The 10,922-nt window shown below is 42.2% G+C and overlaps 1 long non-coding RNA gene across 1 annotated transcript; it reads right to left on the bottom strand.

Moving 5' to 3' along the window:
* Nucleotides 1-8,231: 8,231 nt before the first annotated feature.
* Nucleotides 8,232-8,956, bottom strand: LOC131114121 (uncharacterized). Its single transcript, XR_013625768.1, has 2 exons — nucleotides 8,812-8,956; nucleotides 8,232-8,457 (listed from the first exon to the last, which is right to left on the bottom strand). It is a non-coding gene; the product is annotated as an uncharacterized LOC131114121 (long non-coding RNA).
* Between the last annotated feature and the right edge of the window lie 1,966 nt (nucleotides 8,957-10,922).

Here is a 10,922-nt window from a genome sequence, read left to right on the forward strand (position 1 = left end):
TTGTTTTAGGCAATGCAAAAAGCGTTCTCTCTCGAAAAGCTTTCGGTTCGGTCGAGCATAAAGGGGGGGGGGGGGGGGGCACGCAAAGCAGTATTTATAGAACCATGATACCACACCGTTGGAGAACTGACCAATCGTAGCTCACAAAACCAACCTGTTAGGCTCCGCCTTTGGATAATTGACCAATCGTGTAAGTCACCAAACAAACAACCTATCAGCGATTGTCTGATTGAATGTAATTTGAAAGTTGGGCGGGTCAATATTTTTTAAATTGACCAATCGTGCCTCACTCACCTATCAATCGATCAGCTATTGGCGGAATGAATGTAATTTGAAATTGAGCGCATTAAACCAAAGCATGTTTACGTGGACGAACGGAGGGAAAACTAACCAATGGCATTGCGTGCTCACTGTATCAATAAGCTGAAGTGCGACTATCGCCATAACGATGAACGGGACTCAGAGGACAACGTTGTGACCCGGCTGGAAAGACACGTCAGGCAACATCGCCGGGACCCCAATTTCGGGCTCCCTTGCCAAGTCACCTGGCATGGACAAGGCGGCAGGAGGTGGGAGCATCTGGTGCCTTTTATATGCCAGAAGTTGAAAACGGGAGCGACACCTCCACAGTTGCTGCTCATACACCTTGGCGGCAATAGTTTTGGCTACGGCGGCCAAAATTGCCGCCAGCTTCTCCTTAAGATAATGGCGGATCTCGACTACATCATCCACTTGCTACCCGGCACAGTGGTAATGTTTTCGGATATCTTGCCCCGTTGGAACTGGTGTTACCAGACGGCACCCACAGGACGTGGACTGGACAATGCGAGGAAAAGGATTAACCGAGTCCTTAGCGGCTTCCTCCGACAACGCAGCATGAAGCGCATCCCGCATTCCAACATCGCCATCCACGACTTGCTTGCCGACGGTTGCCATCTCAACGAGAGTGGAAATGAGACGCTCTACCTCAACTTCCGCCGAGAAATCGCTGCACATCTGCAGTAGATTCACCACAACGGCTCTTTTAAGAGCCAACCACTTTTCCATAAAGAGCAAAATGTTCCAATGCATTCCACACACCGCAACGCACTGCTTATAATAATAAATAAGAATAAAACGTAAACAAATGGTTGTCGAATGGATCTGACCGATTTCAATCAGAATGATGTACAAAATACTACACTCAGAAAAAGACACATAGCCTTATTAAATATAACAATAATAAAGTATACTACCTTAATAAAACATCTGAATATCATTTAATCACTTACATTAATAAAATGCTTAAAAGTCCAGCGCTTAAGCTTGGTGACGTAGACCGTCATGACGTGCCCCATTCGTGGCCAAAGGGGTGGAGTTATGAGAGGTCTATCGTGCAGTCTCCAACAACACAACACCAGCGAAGGTATCAAGACGAGCACGGCAAGTTATATGGACGACAATACATCGGTAAGTAGAGTCAAGTCAAGTCAAGTTTATTTATATAGCCCTTAATCACAAAAGAGCCTCAAAGGGCTTAACAAGCAGGCAACAGTAGATGATAGACAATAGACAACAAATGACATCCCCTGATCTGAACCCCCATCAGGGCAAGGAAAAACTCAAAACCCATTAGGGATAAAGAAACCTTGAGAAGGGACCGCAGATGGGGGAATCCCCCTTCTAGGATGACCAAGCTGCAATGGATGTGGAGAGGTTAACATGTGACAGTTAAATATAAACAGAGAGTATAATAGTCCAGGTCCAAGATGTAATGCCATTAGGACAGTTGGGCAGCCGCGGGTCTTGAGATGATCACCATCCCTCTGCTGCAGCGCCTCCACAAGGTAGGCCACGTCAGATGTCCAGTTTTGTCAAGGCAACTTCCAAACAGCCTCTCCTGGACCCCCCCGAGAAGGAGCGGCAGTCAAAAAAGGCAGGGAATATTTTTAACTAAACGCTAAAGTATAGAAATGAGTCTTAAGTCGGGACTTGAACATTTCTACTGAGGTAGCAGCTCTAATATTAACAGGTAGAGCATTCCACAACGTTGGGGCCCAAATGGAAAAGGCTCTAGAGCCCGCATACTTCTTTCTGGCTCTCGGGATAGTCAAAAGACCGGCGTGTTGTGAGCGTAGGTTTCTAGACGGAGCATAGGGTACAATTAGGTCAACCAGATAAAAAGGTGCCAACCCATGTAATATTTTGTAAACCAGAAGCAGTACCTTGAAGTCACATCTTAAATGAACTGGGAGCCAGTGCAGGTTGGCTAGTATTGGAGAAATATGGTCACACTTACGTGTCTTTGTAAGAAGTCGCGCTGCAGCATTTTGTACTAACTGCAAGCTTTTGAGACTCGCCATTGGAAGACCAGAAAGCAGTACATTACAGTAGTCAAGGCGAGACGTGACAAATGCATGGACTAGGGTCTCTGCATCAGAAGTGGATAGAATAGGTCGTATCTTTGCAATATTGCGAAGGTGAAAAATGCTGTTTTAGTAACATTCTTAATGTGTTTATGAAAGGATAGAGTCGGGTCCAATATCACACCAAGATTGTTTACAGAGTCACTTTGGGAAATTATGCTATTATCAAAACTCAGAGTGGTGTCCTTAAACAGGCGGCTCTGTTTAGCAGGGCCGATGATCAACATCTCAGTTTTATCAGGGTTCAAGAGTAAAAAGTTACAGGACATCCAATGTTTAATATCAATGAGACAAGCCTCCAAATTAGAGCAGTCCTGCGGGTCAGTTAACTTTAGTGGGACATATAGCTGAGTGTCATCAGCATAAGAGTGAAAGCTAATCTTATGTTTGCGAATGATGTCGCCAAGCGGCAACATGTAAATGTTAAACAAAAGAGGGCCGAGCACTGAACCTTGTGGAGCTCCACAAGTGACACCACAGAACTCTGAAGTCATATCATCACAAACGACACGATGCGTCCCATCCTCAAGATAAGATCTAAACCAAGAGAGTACCGGACCAGTAACACCAATATATGTTTGAAGGCGTTCCAGTAGGATAGAGTGATCGACAGTGTCGAAAGCAGCACTGAGATCAAGTAATAACAATATTGTAGATGTGTCACAGTCCATAGATAGAAGAAGATCATTTGTCACTTTTGCAAGGGCTGATTCAGTGGAGTGGTTCATCCTGAAAAGGTTCAAAAAGATCACCCAAAGCCATGTGATCATTGAGCTGTTGTGCTACAATTCTTTCCAGGATCTTGGACAGAAATGGGAGGTTAGACACCGGCCTATAGTGGGAAATACTCCCGGGGTCGAGGGTTGTTTTTTTCAGCAGGGGTCGAATCACTGCAGTCTTGAAAGCTGCAGGCACAGTGCCAGATGAGAGTGATAGATTAATTATATTTAAGATTGAGGGGGCTAGAATTGGGAACAATTCTTTAACAAGTTTCCCAGGAAGCGGGTCAAGCAGACATGTTGTCTGTTTTGCTGCACTGACAAGTTTTGTAAGCTCGTCCAGAGATATTTCCTCAAAGTAGGAGAAACTAGTGGGACCGAGGATGGAAGTAGTCCCAGCAGCGGTCATGGCAGCCGACATGTTTAAACTGTCTGGCGGTAGGGTGTCCTTTATTTCCTTCCTGATGAGCTCAACTTTATTTGCGAAGAATCGCAAGAACTCGTCGGCTGAGAAAGGGGAACTACTAGGAGAGGTCCTCTTCTGGGTTAGCAATGCAACTGTGTCAAATAAGTATTTAGGGTTATTTTTATGGAGGTCAATTAGTCTAGAAAAATAGTTGTTTTTTGCCGCAACAAGAGCCTGTTTATATTTAGTCAGACTATCTCCCCATGCCTGTCGGAAGACCTCAAGTTTAGTTGCACGCCATCTGCGCTCCAATCTCCGACAAAATTGTTTCAGCCTTCGAGTTTCACCTGTAAACCAAGGAGTAAGTCTTTTGGCATGACACTTAAATCTCAAAGGTGCAACAGTATCAAGAGCTTTACATAACACCTTGTTGAAATCATTTGTAAGGTTGTCTATAGGGCCCTTATAGGAAGGGAAAGAGGAAACCACTGAGGGCAGTACCTCAGCAAGTGCAGTAGCAGTCGAAGAACTAATATTACGACTGCTAGAGCACTGGTTCCGGTCCAAGCGGTGGCATTGGGTCAAGATTTCAAATGTTATAAAATAATGGTCAGACACAGTGGTTATGTAAGGAAGGACTGTTACGTTGGAGGCCCTAATACCTCGAATTAAAACCAGATCCAGGGTATTACCACTGATGTGGGTTGGCTCATTAATGAATTGAACAAAACCAAAAGTATCGATTATTGTCTGAAAAGCCACACTAAGGGACTCTTCAGGAGAATTGACATGGATATTGAAACCACCCATGAGTACAATATTGTCTGCGTGGGTTACCAGGTCTGCAATAAATTCAGAAATTTCATCCAAGAAGCCCGAGTACGGACCAGGAGGACGATAGAGAAGTGCTAGATAAAATGGCAATGATGCGGTCGATCGCAAAACGAGGACCTCAAATGTTTTAATTTCAGATTTTGACCAAGTACTGAGGTTAAGAGCAGATTCATGGATGGGGGCAACACCCCCACCTTTCCTATTAGGACGTGAAACCTGAGAACTCAAAAAATTAGGTGCAGATGCCTCATTAAGGGATATAAAATCGTTTGGTTTTAACCAGGTCTCGCAAAGACCGATTATGTTGAGATTATGATCTCTTATCAGATCATTAATGAGCACAGCCTTTGAGGAGAGCGATCTAATATTCATAAGACCAATTTTCGTAAAGGTTGGCTGACTGAGGCAGTTCACTCCCAAAGAGTTAATAGTAGTAATATTAACAAGATTGCTCCGTCTAGAACCCATGCCATATTTTGACTTGTTGTACACATGATAAGAAGTCAATACCATAGGGGTCTGATAGTTGTTTGTTGACTCATCACTAGTACAAGAGGGAGGTTCAAGTTTATCACAAGGCCCTACCTCAGTAGAAGGCAAGACAGACTGTGGAGCATTTATGGGTTGTGAATCTGTATGCATAATATGTTGCTTTATTCTACAGAAAGGGCTATGTGTATTGTTCAAGTCCGGCATAGCGCCAGTTAGCCATAACCTTAAAGACTCCACACCCGTTCTAACAGGCTCGCTAATCACCTGTCCCCCGACTTGCTCTAGTGCAGGATGTCATGTGGGACTTAAACAGTAATCTATATTTCTGGAAAGGGTAAGAGCACCTTCCCCATTAGGGTGAAGGCCATCTCTACCAAACAGTCGGGGGTTGCTCCAGAAGGAAGGCCAGTTATCTACAAACTGAAATCCCTGTTCGTTACAGAAGCCAGCCAGCCACCGGTTTAGCGAGAATAATCTACTAAACCTCTCATCATTGCCTCTCGCAGGCAAGTGACCAGAGACAACTACTCGATGCCGACACATCTTTCTGGCGAGATTACAAGTCCTTGCTATGTTCCTTTTTGTAATCTCTGATTGCCTCATCCTAGTGTCATTGGAGCCGACGTGTATCACTATATCAGAGAAACTAGTGTTGTTTGCTTTATGTCGGTGTTTGGACCTGTTGCGAGTCAGCTCTCTAAGGCTAGCTTCAATATCGGGTGCTCTGGCCCCAGGAATACACATTACGGTGGCTGGGTTCTTAAGCTTAATGTTACGGGTGATGGAGTCACCTATAACTAATGTGCGGGAGCCAGTAGACTGTGACATAGTGGGGCTTTCTAAGGGAGTGTAACTGTTATGCGTCTGAATTGGCTCACCGCGGTTAGCCGGCCGCTTAGGGCTAATGCTAACCAGACTAGTAGGTTGGCTACAACCTACGCTATCCGGTGTGCCCGCCACATCCATCGTTACGAAATTACTCTGCTCTAGTTGGCAGAGTTTTAGTTTATGAAAGAAAAAAAATGGTTGAGAAAAAAAGTCTAGAACAGGGGTCGGCAACCTTTCCTATCAAAAGAGCCATTTTACCTCCTCGCTCACTAAAGGAAAATACACTGGAGCCGCAAAACAATTCATAAACAATATCTTATAAACTTTCAAAAGCAAAAAAGGGGTATCAAAGTACTTCAGAGGAGAAAAAGCGGAGTTCATTGAGTACTCTTGCTAGTATCGGAATTTGCTAATATAGAATATAAATGTACATAAATATCTGTGTAAATTAAATATAAACTCTTTACGTTTGTTGACAAACATGTTTACTCTGGCCCCTAACAAATTCGGGTATTAAATATTTGAGCATTGCAAAGGGAGCCACAACAAAGAAGCTGAAGAGCCACATGCGGCCCTGGAGCCGTGGGTTGCTGACCCCTGGTCTAGAAGAAAAGATCTGTTGAAGATCGGAATGAACGCAGCTAGCTTAATTCAACGAGCGCGCGCGAGCGGTCTGTCAGCACAGGAAGTGTCGGCACCGGGACGTGGGGAGTCACCTGAAAGAGCACTTGCAATTTTTAAACTAATAGCGACCCCGTCTTCCTTCAAATACGCTGGGTGTTGTTTTTTTTAATGTCACCGCCATACTGTTGTGCGTAAGCTAACTTTAGCTATGTTTGCTAGCCACCAAATTGCTCAGCTAACATGGTTCGTTGGGCGAACATACTTTAACAGGTAACGGACCATCGAACCGGAAAAGTTAAGCTTCTTTCTTCTTTCTTTCTTTCTCTCTGTGTGTATCCCGTGTTTTGCTTAGTTTTACTTTGTTTTTGTAACATGACGTGATGTCGATATGCTCCGATGGGAAGCTCTTGTGGGAACAGCCGAGCTACTTTCGGAGCTCATTACAAATGTAATACAAGAGTATTCAGCATTTGTTTTCTACCGCTCACCCTCACGAAGGTCGCGGGGGGTGCTGGAGTCTAATTAGAATTAACCTAGCATGTTTTTGGAATGTGGGAGGAAACCGGAGTACCCTGAGAAAACCCATGCATGCACGGGGAGAACATGCAAACTCCACACAGAGATGGGCAACAGTATTCATTAAAATTATTTATTCATGGTTTCATTTACAAAATATTAATTCTAATTATGAATTACTGCATGTTTTCCTGTAATTATATTTGGAGATATAATTGATGTCAATGTGCATTTTTGGCAGGCGAGTGATTAGCATGCAGACCTCACAGCTAAAAGATGCCAGTTCAATTCCACCCTCGGCCATTTCTGTGTGGAGTTTGCATGTTCTCCCCGTGCATGCGTGGGTTTTCTCCGGGTACTCCGGTTTCCTCCCACATTCCAAAAACATGCTAGGTTAATTGGCCACAGGTATTAAATTTGTACGTTACCTGCAATAGTCATCATTCCACCTGTCTCATTCACAGTTCTCTCCATTCTCTGTTCACATCATACAGCTAACATTTATCTTGTCTGACTCTCCCTCCTATTTATTACTCATCCTTTCCTCCAGTCTTTCTCAAAGGAGCTGTACGTATGTACGAAATGCACATCAAGTAAACAAAATATCGCACAATATGTCTGTCGTCAGCGACTAAGACTAACATGTTAATTTGAAATAAAGATCTGACAACAAGCCTTCTGTAGGTGCACAGCGCACAGACACAATGTCAGGGTGGTGAAAGTGAAACAATAACCAGCACAGCACCTGACTGACATGACCTCTGCTTTTAGTTACTGTGACTGAGAGTAAGAAGCAAAATACTCGTCCATCTTAGCCGCTTAAGCTACACAAGCCTGAATAGATATCACTGTGACAACAGATGCTACCGCTTCATTCCTGCTGCTAGTTGAAATACAGATTTTTTTTTATTTCACTCCAACAACAGCCACAATAGCCACAATCTTACATACAGCCCCTTCAACAGTTTTTGGTTTTTCTTCCTTAATTTTCTGTTTCCAATCTCTCACATCCTTTGCACACCGCACCACAATATCCACTTATTTTCATGCGCCTGGCAAGATTTTAGGTCTGAGTTTTTTTGCTGACATCACTACTTACAAACTTCCCTGTCATGTAAATTCTATAGAAATGTTTGAGACTTAATTTTTTCCAGAGAATCAATTTTTGTTGGTGAGGTTTACCTGTCCTTTACAATAACTTCAACAAATTTACAAACACCAGTGAAAAAAATTACAAAAATACACATTTTACATTCAGGGGGAGGCACTTGTCTCCTTTTCGCCAGTTTGGGTGCCACTTTCTCTTTTTTCTGTATATTGAAAACATCACAACTTTAGTGATACACACAAATCCACATTAATAGATCAGAAATGAAAAACATTACATTTATGCATGAACTTTCTCTCCATCTCCAACAAAAAGACAGGTTGCCTCAGCCACCTCAGCTCTTAGCAGAGCTAGTTGGAGACCAAATTTATATTTGGCAATTTCAGCCCTTTGTCTCCTGCTCACGAGTTCCTCCCGTTCCTTCTGCTCCATCTCCCTGGTCACATAGGCCATAATGTCATGGCTCACCTCCACACATTGTTGATTTAATTCCACCCTGGGCACACTGCGGTCTCTGCATGAATACTGCACAAATACAATAAAAATTAGATTATTTGCAATACTAGACGCTATCATTAACGACAGTGTTTTAAATAGCTTATTACAACCTTTACCTGAAGACATTAACAAATGAGCATGATACTTAAATGTGTAACAGTACACTGTTTGCAATTGGTTTTAGTAACAACATTTTTGTAGGATTCATACATTACTACAATTTGTACACATATGCAAAAATGGTACATGCTCACTTCATTCAAGTGACATCGTATTTGGCTCTTATATAATACTACGATCTTGTTAACATTGTTTCTTATTTTTACCATGTAAACAGTCAATACAATACAAACATCTACGATTGCAATTACAAATACTTGCACTCAACACCTGGCACTGGCTCCTGATGGAGTCCACCTCGGGGTCATCGATGCTGGCAAACCTTGCAGGAGACGAGAAATGTGCCATTCTATAAAGAAATACATCACATGTTATATACCCACATTTGCTCAAACATTACTTGCATCCGTGTTCATTTGAGACATAAATTAATTAGAAAGGAAAATAATCGTATATAATAGTACTAATAGTACTAATAGTATAATAGTAATCGTAAATAATAGTACTTACTTCGCAGCAGTAATATCGATGTAACTGTCTCGAAAGTATGACAAAATGTCCATTTATACACTGTCGGGTGTCTTTGCTGCAACGGACGGCCTGCACAGGTGTTTCATTCCGATTCCAACAGATGATCAAAGGGCCATGAATGCATCGTTTGAACCTTCAAACAACGCCAGAATCAAATACAACAGTTTGCCGCTGTGCCATGCCCACATGTGGAGCATCCAATAATACATGACAACTGTCCAGTGTCCAAGAATTCCACGCCCATCACATCGTCGTAGAGTCACATATAAAAGAGGTCATTCGATCATTTTTTTCCTACCTTTGTCCATCACCGTGAACGCAGCTGAAAGGTAAGCGCTTTCCTATTTTTCCCCATATTTTGACGATGAATGCAATTCATGTTGAAGTAAATGTGGACATCGTCACATCTTATGCATCTCTTTTTGTTTCTAGAATGGCAAACCTTTTCACCGGCGAAATTGCCCAGAGCCACAAACCCTCAGGTGCAAGCTCTGAGAACCAAATGCCGTCTGATGTGTGTAAGTATTTCTGTGATTTTACTTTTCAATATCATTATTATTCTGAAGCTAGATATATTTTATTGTTTCTATAGGTTTACGTTTCAATAATATAATAATAATAATAATATCATATAATAATATAATAACAATAACATTTGATTTTGTAAATGTGGATCTCTGTGTACACTTCCTTTTGTCATATAAAACATTGCGTAGCATGTTACCATGGGTTACTATCAATGACTGTTAATAATATGTTTCTTTTTGACAGTACTTGTCCCAGGACCAGTGTGTGTCCCGCGAGGACCTATTTTCGCAAAGCTGCGTGCTGGCCGAGACTTTTCTGGGTTTCGCTGCCAGACAGGTCGAAGGGAAACAACGAAGGGCTGAACAATTAAAAAAACAAAAAAACACCATCGACCAACTAAAAGAAGCCTTGGCAGAGGCCAACCAACGAGTTGACGCAGCGGAGGGGAAAGAACGAAAAGGTGAGATATTTCATATTTAATTAGGATTACATTTTATGTATTGTGTTGATATTGCAAAATTGTCATTTTATGTGTAATAAAACACATGATTCTGATGATATTTAAGTGATTGATGGATTGATTCATGCAATGGTTGTTCCAGGGTTTCACCAGTAGATGTCACTCATCTGTTATTTCATCAATTCTCCTATAAACAGACATGCGGGACTCGGAGACTCAGACTGGCGACGAAACAACAACAGGAAGACAGCGAAGATGTCCCGAAAAACACCGTCCGGAGAAGAGACCAAGGCAGAAATACCCCCCCCCCCCATTCCAAAAACATGCTAGGTTAATTGGCCATAGGTATGAATGTGTGTGAATGGTTGTTTGTCTATATGTGCCCCCGCGACCCTTTTGAGGATAAACGGGAAAAAGGTTTAATGAATTATAAATCATAATGTTCGTGCTTTTTGTATTTTTTTACTTTGATGGTTATTTCTATTTTACATAATTAAACCTTTTTATTTTGTTTGTACATGACTTTGTTTAAATGTTTTTAGCTTGCGTCCATCATCTGGTATTCCACAACATGGTGGTTCATTTGACAAAACCAGTCTTCTTTCTATTTGACACACCTAGTAAGGTTTAAGTAGCATCTGTTCTCTAATTTTTTTTGCTGGGTTGGGTCACCCTCCAGTCTTTAACTGTCTGTGTACATAGACTCTATAGCGCCACCAACTGGTGAGAATGTATATCTACCGTAACTTCCTTCCACATGGTTGAATCGGCCCGAATTTTTTTCTGGTGGTTTGGGGTACCCTCTTGTCTATGACTGTGTGTGTACATAGACTTTATAGCGCCACCAACTGGT

Source organism: Doryrhamphus excisus, unplaced genomic scaffold, assembly GCF_037039965.1.
Source record: "Doryrhamphus excisus strain RoL-2023G ecotype Guam unplaced genomic scaffold, RoL_Dexc_Guam_v1.1 HiC_scaffold_24, whole genome shotgun sequence".
NCBI classification, from domain to species: domain Eukaryota; kingdom Metazoa; phylum Chordata; class Actinopteri; order Syngnathiformes; family Syngnathidae; genus Doryrhamphus; species Doryrhamphus excisus.